The sequence below is a fragment of the Limulus polyphemus genome, unplaced genomic scaffold, assembly GCF_000517525.1.
Source record: "Limulus polyphemus unplaced genomic scaffold, Limulus_polyphemus-2.1.2 Scaffold189, whole genome shotgun sequence".
Classification (NCBI taxonomy): Eukaryota; Metazoa; Arthropoda; class Merostomata; order Xiphosura; family Limulidae; genus Limulus; species Limulus polyphemus.
Window position 1 is genome coordinate 811,672 of NW_013665799.1, and position 8,287 is coordinate 819,958.

Here is an 8,287-nt window from a genome sequence, read left to right on the forward strand (position 1 = left end):
AGGGACGGCTAGCGCAGATAGCCCTCGTGTAGCTTTGCGCGACATTCAAAAACAAACAAACAATCATTAAACACCTCAATAGTCGTGCATATTGAATGAAAAACTAATATAACGAGGATATTCACTTACTTAGTGCATCTTTAGAATAAAAATGTTATTCGAAATGGTGTATTTAAGTTTTTTACACTCACAAAAAAAAACCTATCATTCTATAGGTATTTGAAGAACTTGTAGCATTCCGCCACAATTTAATGGAATGCTACAAGTTCTTTATATACCTATAGAATGGTAGTTTTTTTTGTGAGTGTTAAACACTATAAAGGCTTGGTTTGGTCTGAAGTTTCATTGATGGTAGTGTCCAGGGTCACTGATGAGGAGTGGAATTCTCCGAAACTAGTCCGGCTCACAGACACACACCCCCAATGAAAGAATGGACCATTCCAATATTTTAATTGTTGTTAAACAAATGTTTAAACAACTGTATTCAAAAATGTTATTATGTTGCAGTAGAAAACGACGAAAGCTTTCACAGCATTACAGAATAGATGAACAAAAATAGTTTATATAGAGGCCTTAAATTGTACTGAGTAAGTAACGGGTAATTAAAGGTTTGGTTGTTGTTACGCAAAGCTACACAATAGGTTAGCTGTGTTCTGCCCCAGGTATCGAAACCCGATTTTAGTATCGGAAGCCTGCAGACTTATAGCTGAGCCACTGGAGGGTTTAAGTAACGATATTATAAAACTACAAACTATTATCGAAGTTTTTAAAATGATAAATGCTTATTAGCATGACAGGAAGAACATAAAATATTTATGGAGTGATCTAGAGCCCTAGGTAAAGTTACTGACAAAAGTACAGATTTAATTTCGCGCAAAGCTATACGAGGGTTAATCATCACCACCAACCGCCAACTCTTGGACTACTCTTTCAGCTTAACAACGAATAGTGGGAGTGACCATAACATTATAACGCCTCCACGGCTGAAAGGATAAGCATGTTTGGTAGGACGAAGATTCGAACACGGGCCGTGCACAGCAGATTACCAGTCCCAGCGCCCTAACCACCTGTCCATGCCAGGACGAAAGAAAGGGTTTTGCAAAAGATCATATTTAGTGTATTAGTGAAATAATAGACGCGAGAAAGAACAGTCTGGAAGGGGGCCATATTACAAATGTCTATGTTAAGGAAAAGTAATGGAAGGAAATTTCACCTTTTACTAAAGATTTTGAAAATAAAAATTTCGCTGAATAAATTTAAATGTTTCAATTTTTACGTAAAAAATAAGATCAAATGAAGTTCAACAGTATAGGCTAAAAGAAAGTATTAGATTCAACTTATAAATATATGTGCAGAAACTACTTTACCTGTGTGTTATGGGTGATTTTCACTTATGATACGATTGGGTTTTGTACAGAAAGTTTATTCACTACTATAGTAAACAACACGCATTGCCTTTTCTAACCATGATTACTAGGGTAATAGAAACTATCCATGTAATTGTTACTTTTCGTGTATCCTAAGTTTTGATAGAAGATTAAAATATCAGTTTGAGAACATTTCATAGTTCACGCATAGTGTACATCTAAATAATTACCCTTTCATTCTAGTGGCGGATCGAAAATATTCCTTTGAACAACTGTTATACGTAAAACAATACTCCAAGAATGAGTGCTTGATCGTTAATATGAAACAAAGGGTTAATGCTAAAAAAGTAGTTGATATTTACATCTAAGTTGTTTCTGTGAATATACTCTGTTTAAAACAACCTGATGTGTTTTATTCATATAGAGAGAATATTGACAAAACTATAGGTTTTGAGGAACAATATACTCCAGCAACTGAGGGATGACAGCTTCAAAAACTTTCAACTTGTGAAAAAGAAAAGAAAAACATACGGATAGTTGGATTTTACATCAACAGCTTAAAAAACTCAGTGTGTCTAAACTATCTGAGCTAAAATAAGCTTCAAGCAAGTGCAAAGTTTACAGATATGCGGCTTAGTTTCGTTCACTAACGAGATGTATCTCTGCAGATGCGAAATTGAATGCTTTCCATAATCGCAATAACAATTACAACAGGGGCAAAACTTGAAGATTATAGCTAGTAATTTAAATTATCTTAATTACTTCGTCCGAAACCAGTGTTAAATGAAACTTACCACATATGAAAATTTCAAATCTCAACATTTCAGTTATTAGTTTACTTTGGAGGTGATTTAAGGGTATATATCATACAGTTTTTCAAAACTTGATGTCGTCATTTTACTTCTGTAAAAACTCGAGATACCAGGCAAAAAAAGGGTTAACTAGAAGTACTTGGAACAAAACTCAAAATGAGGGCATATAATCTATTAAATTTACGTTTATGATGCCCACTTGCTTCAGACTTATATCTTACTATGAAAATGAAATGATGACAAACTATTGATAACGTTTTAAGATTTTCAAACGATTCCATAGCAAGAGAAGACACAATACAATCCTTCAGCTGTCACAAAAAAAGATTCATATATGAATATCATGCTGAAATTTCCTAGGAGATAATCCAAAATTCCAACAATGTGCTAAAGCTGTATTCACGATATTAACCATAAAATGAGTAAAGCTTTCTGCCATAAGGTGCCAAATTATTTTATTTTCTTTTTTTCTGACAAAACCCCAAAGGTTTCAAATTTTGAATAATGATGGAACAATAGGTGTTATATATAAACCATAGATGAGTTATTTTTGTTAGTTAGTTAGTCAAGTTAGTTTCTCAACAATGAAAAAGAGAAAAGTTAAGAAGTTACCAATCTTCCGTTCTTTGGGTATTTGATAGAATACTATATTGTATATCTACGCCATAGCTGAATTATTTATTCTATGACAAAACAGTAAAAATAAATATTAGTTAAAGTTTTATTAATGCATCTTTGAATTTTTATAACATAATGATTTTAGTAAGCATTAGCCGAGATAATTTCTCAGATCAAAGACAAAAATGGAAATGGTAAAAGCTTTTACTAAAAATTCCAAAGGCGTCAGGTATTCGATATTAATATGTTCACATCCAGAGTAACCTTCTTCTTTTTAGCAAAGTGTAAAATCAAAGCTTTATAAAGCAGAAAGATAAAATCAAAGTTTCATAAGGCAGAAAGATAAAATCAAAGGCAATCATTTTCTTAAAAAATGCCAAAATCTAATTTTTTAAAGAAATATGGAAAATTTTAACCTACAAATAACCAATTTATCCTTACATGAAGAAGAAATGAAAACTAAAGACGATAAAATGTTTCTGATATAAACGAAGGATTGAATGTTTGGCTTACTATTTTTTTTCACCGTAACATTTTTACGTGTCAAAGCTGAGTTAATTTATAAGATGTCCAAAAGATGACTACCTAATAAACATATTTTTATGCACACAAGGCCTAAGTTAATTTTTACAGAATAATTTAAAAACTTGAAAGCTTAAACCATTGCACTTAGGGTGACATGGATTGTTTTATACGCATTATAGTAGAGTTAAGTTGATCTTTCTACCAAACGAAAGACAAAAAATATATTTAAATAAATGCTTTGCAAAACACATCAAGATTAAGCTGCATTTTATATTTGTAATTAAGCACAAAGCTACATAATTGGCTATATATGTGCTCTGCCCAACACGAGTATCGATACCCGGATTGTAGCTTTGTAAGTCCGCAGACATACCGCGGTGCTACTGGGGTGCGGTTAAGCTCCTGAGACAAAAGCTCTTTATGTATACCATAAAGAAGTTAATATTTTTATAAGAAGAATGAAAAAATATAAGGCAGACAGAAATTTTGCTAAAACATTTCAATTGAATCATTAAAATAATTTCCTAAATAATGCATTTTATCGCGTACGCTATAACGAGTTATTCATTCTGCAAGAATGATAAAAATAAATGTCCTTAAATACTAGATTAAATATTAAATTTTTAAGTTTTTGTTTTTTGTTCATTTATAATCTAATAAATCTATTGCAGATAGTACTTGAGTTCAATGTTTTTCACAAGTACAAAATCAAAAATAATAAAAAATCTCGCCCAACTACAAAAGAGCAATTGCTTACATTGATGCAGTGGGAAGAGACAGGCAAAGTCAAGTAAACAAAAGGTTTGCCAAGTAGTATTTTATGAAGTGTATATTTGAATCTGACTCTACTGAACCAAATGTAAAAGCAGTGATAAAACAATTTTAAAAAAAAGGAAAGATAACATTTTATTAACATTCAGTAACCAAATACGATATTTGAAATTAGCACCAACTGAGTGCAATGCCATATACGTCATTTGGGAAATCACAATATGAGAAGAGAAAACCGTCTTCATATTTCTATACCTTATCTGTGCCTTATAAAAAGACCATAGAATATAAGCTGTAGTGTTCGAACAAATAGTAATTTAAATAAAATCTACGACAGTACATTAAAGAGGAATTCGTTGTTTATAGGATTCACAGGTGAGATTTACGCTATTGTTTCATTAAAGTTGCTTTCATTAGCAGTGCCAGTTAGAATGTCTAATAAAGATGATTGATTAATTTATATTAAAACTATTTTAAAATGCAAATCAGTAGTAACGTGACAACTACAACTGATATAATGTTGTGGTGAAACGTAATGTAGCAGAACAACATTTTGACGTTAAGAATAAACAACAGCTAAAATTGGATAGAAAAAAAATCAATAAAACGACGTTTCGCCACAATTAACGTTGTATCATTAGGTAATTTAGGCAACTTAACACAGTATGTTAAGTACAACTAATGGTGACGTCATGAACATAACTTTGATCTTAACATAAATATAAACCTACGCCTTTCATTTTTTTATTGTAAGTCGGTTATGTTTTATTGAAATAACTTCTTTTATTTTGCATTTATGAAAAGTAGGTTCACTGCAAATAATCCTAACAATTATATTTTCATTGCGATGTTGTGAATTTTTAAAATATTGGAAGATTTGTGTTGAAGCACGTTCATGCTCCGTTATTCTTGTACTTAAATTTCTTTCGGTCTCCTCAGTATAAAAACCATTACTCTATATACATTCTACACTGTGAACCTAGTTTGACACACTTAAGTGGACTATCCAGCCTGGTACGGTATGGGAATCAACGTTACTGCTTAGTGACTAGTGCCAGCTAAATGGCCTGGAAACGTTTTTCATGGACAGTCATCAGTGCAGTTACTATGGTAAGTTGGCTAGAAATCTGACACAATACACAAATACTTTTTTCAAATATTGTTTTTTGAGCACATCAGAGCGTAACAGTTCCAACTACTTTACACGTGACCTGCACTTGATTGACATACTGACATGCATCCAGCAAGCATCAAAGCACACTCAGTTTTCAGACTCGATCTTTCGTTACTTCACTGTCGCATTGTAACACATCTTTTGCTTATGTGCAAATGCGTGTACATCAACTAATTCACATTTCAACAACTATAAACATTTTTATGTGCACTCTGGTACATCTGCATTAGAAGGATAACCATGTATCATATCCACAGGAGTTGTAATTCGCATCCAAATATCAAGTTTGGCAAACATCCAATTGATTTTTGCAATGTTATTCTACATGCTATTATTACACATGACAAATGTTCATTCTAATCAGTTCGGTCCAGTTGCAGTTTTTGTGTGTTTTTGCTACACCAGCACCTTGTACAACTTTGAAAATAAGTGGCTGTTGAAACTGGCTTTTTAATCCATGCGGGTTTCTCCAGATGCTTCAAATAACCTTATGCATTGTTCAACCAATGCATCAGTGATAGACTGTTCTAGAGAAAGTGCCAAACAGTGAATACACTTTAGCCAACTTGAGGAAGTAAATATTAACAACCAACACATAGTGATTACCTCTATGAGTTCTTGGAGAGAGCCAACTATATCCATGGTTATTCTCTATAAAGGAAAAAAACTATAAATTTCTGATGGATATTTCCCAAGTGTTTCTATTTTTACTCTTGACAGCACATGCAGTATAGACTTAAACTATATTTCAACATTTTGCATGAATATGGTCATAAAAGCGCTTTTATGCTTTGGTACAAGTGCATGAAACATAATGGTGACTTGCATTTCTTCCACTATTCCAATTCCAAAGTATCCCCTGTCTTAGAGCCATCGGAAAAACTAGCTGCAACATAAATAAATAGCAGTTTATACCAGAGATATAGTGTATCCTTATACAGTCATAGTTATTCATATAAGTGCTACAGGTTATAATTTGCTCTTCTAGAAGCTTCTGGTGTTTCATTTGTGGTGTTTGTGCATTGTTATCACTATTGCCGTAATGACTTTTACAAATCCATGGTCAGAAATGAACATGCTCTCATCACCTGATGAGATAATTCATCTGTGTTACTGTACTTCTGCCCTGAATGATGATAAAAAACAAATGTGTACATGTGGAACCTTGTGACTTAGCATGCATTCATAATTTGTGGATTCATGAAAGTTCATAATTCATTTCAGTGTCACATGGTCCCCTCAAATGGTAAACATACTAAAATGGTACATACTAAACACGTAATCAATTCCTGTTTTATTATGCAGTATCTACATTTTGGGGTCATTAACTTATGAATTTCATAAGAGATTACATATATTGCTCTATCCTGCACGTTTAACAATATTTTTACAGTTACACAATTACTGGTATCAATATCGAGGATGAATGGAATGTTTTGTCTAAGATAAACTAACACAGTTTCCTGAACTACGGCATGCTTTAGTGCCTAAAATGCTTGGTCAGAATCTGCAGCCTGCCTACAGTGTGTTTCACTTTTAGTAAAAATATGGTTATCTTGGAAAAGTGGACCATAAAACATAAATATTATAACAGAAAACACAGAAAACTGTGGACATGCTTTTTTGTAACAGATGAAGTCATTTACTTACCACTTCAAAATTTGTAGGATCTACAGATGCTCCATTACTGCCAATAATATTTCTGTGAAGCTACATCTTAGTAAGCATCAGTTCACACTTTCGTCTTTCCAGCTTCAAGTCAGCTATTGTTATCCACTGGAAAATCTTTCCCAGATTCTCATTAGCAGATTCAAGGCTGTAACCACACACATAAATGTTGCACACATATATAAGATATATCTTTCATTGTTTTAGTCTCGGTGTATAAATCTCCCTAGTTTCTCATAAATGATAGGTGTATTATACAAGGTGAATGACAAAACAAAAAATTAATCAAAGCTATCTCAACTGCTAAAACTTTATTTTGGCAATAGCTGGAAGTCAGATCTAACGTGTCCAGAGCTTCATCAACTGATAGTTCATACAGAACCTTGTTAATTCTTTGTTCCTTCTCTCAATGACTGCTGAAGACAATAAATCATTCAACAAAAGTTTTATTACTACACACATCTACAGAGCATCTACTGTCCAGAGCTTCATCAACTGACAGTTCATACAGAACCTTGTTAATTCTTTGTTCCTTCTGTCAATGACTGCTGAAGACAGTAAATCATTCAACAAAAGTTTTATTACTACACACATCTACATCTGTTTACTATGACATATTGTGCAGCCAAGTGATCTAGAGGTATCTACAGTTGATGTAGTGGCTGGTTTTTCAGAAGTGCATTACCAATGTCTATGCATTGTATGTGTTTGTTGTCTAACTCAGCCAACTGTCTCAAAAATTATTGACAAATTCAAATTCACAAACCATGGCTTGCCTATAGTTATTCTGCAACTGTTGTGATTGCGGATACAATTGCATATTCTCAATATTTTGCCTGGTCATTAAATATGAGACGTTTCTTTAAATATGTCCCATCATCCTATAACTAGGACTTGTATGTAATGTTTCCTGTCTAGAGTACCATCTGAGCCAGTCCTCATAAGCACCTTGGGTAGTCCTAACTACCCACTGATGCCCATTGTTGCTGAGACAAGACGCTAAGTTGTGCTTATGACAAGGGAGATATTGGCAGTTCTGAAGATAAGTCTGGCTGAGGTGATGCCACTGTAGCTATCATTGTAAGCTTATTTCTCTCCTGCAGCAAGTTCTACATACCTTCCTTAAATCTACTTGTCAGACAAATGTCTTCTGATAGAAATGGATATACATATAAAACACATTCTCTAACATACTTGCCCCAGACAAGTGGTTCATATCTTTCTTTGTCACCCTCTTGAACATCAGTTCAGTTGTAGTGAATATAGATAACCTGATTTGGAAACCTCATATGGCTAAAGCACCCATGGTATCCAATACATAACATCATGCACTTCATGCTTCCTATCCAAAG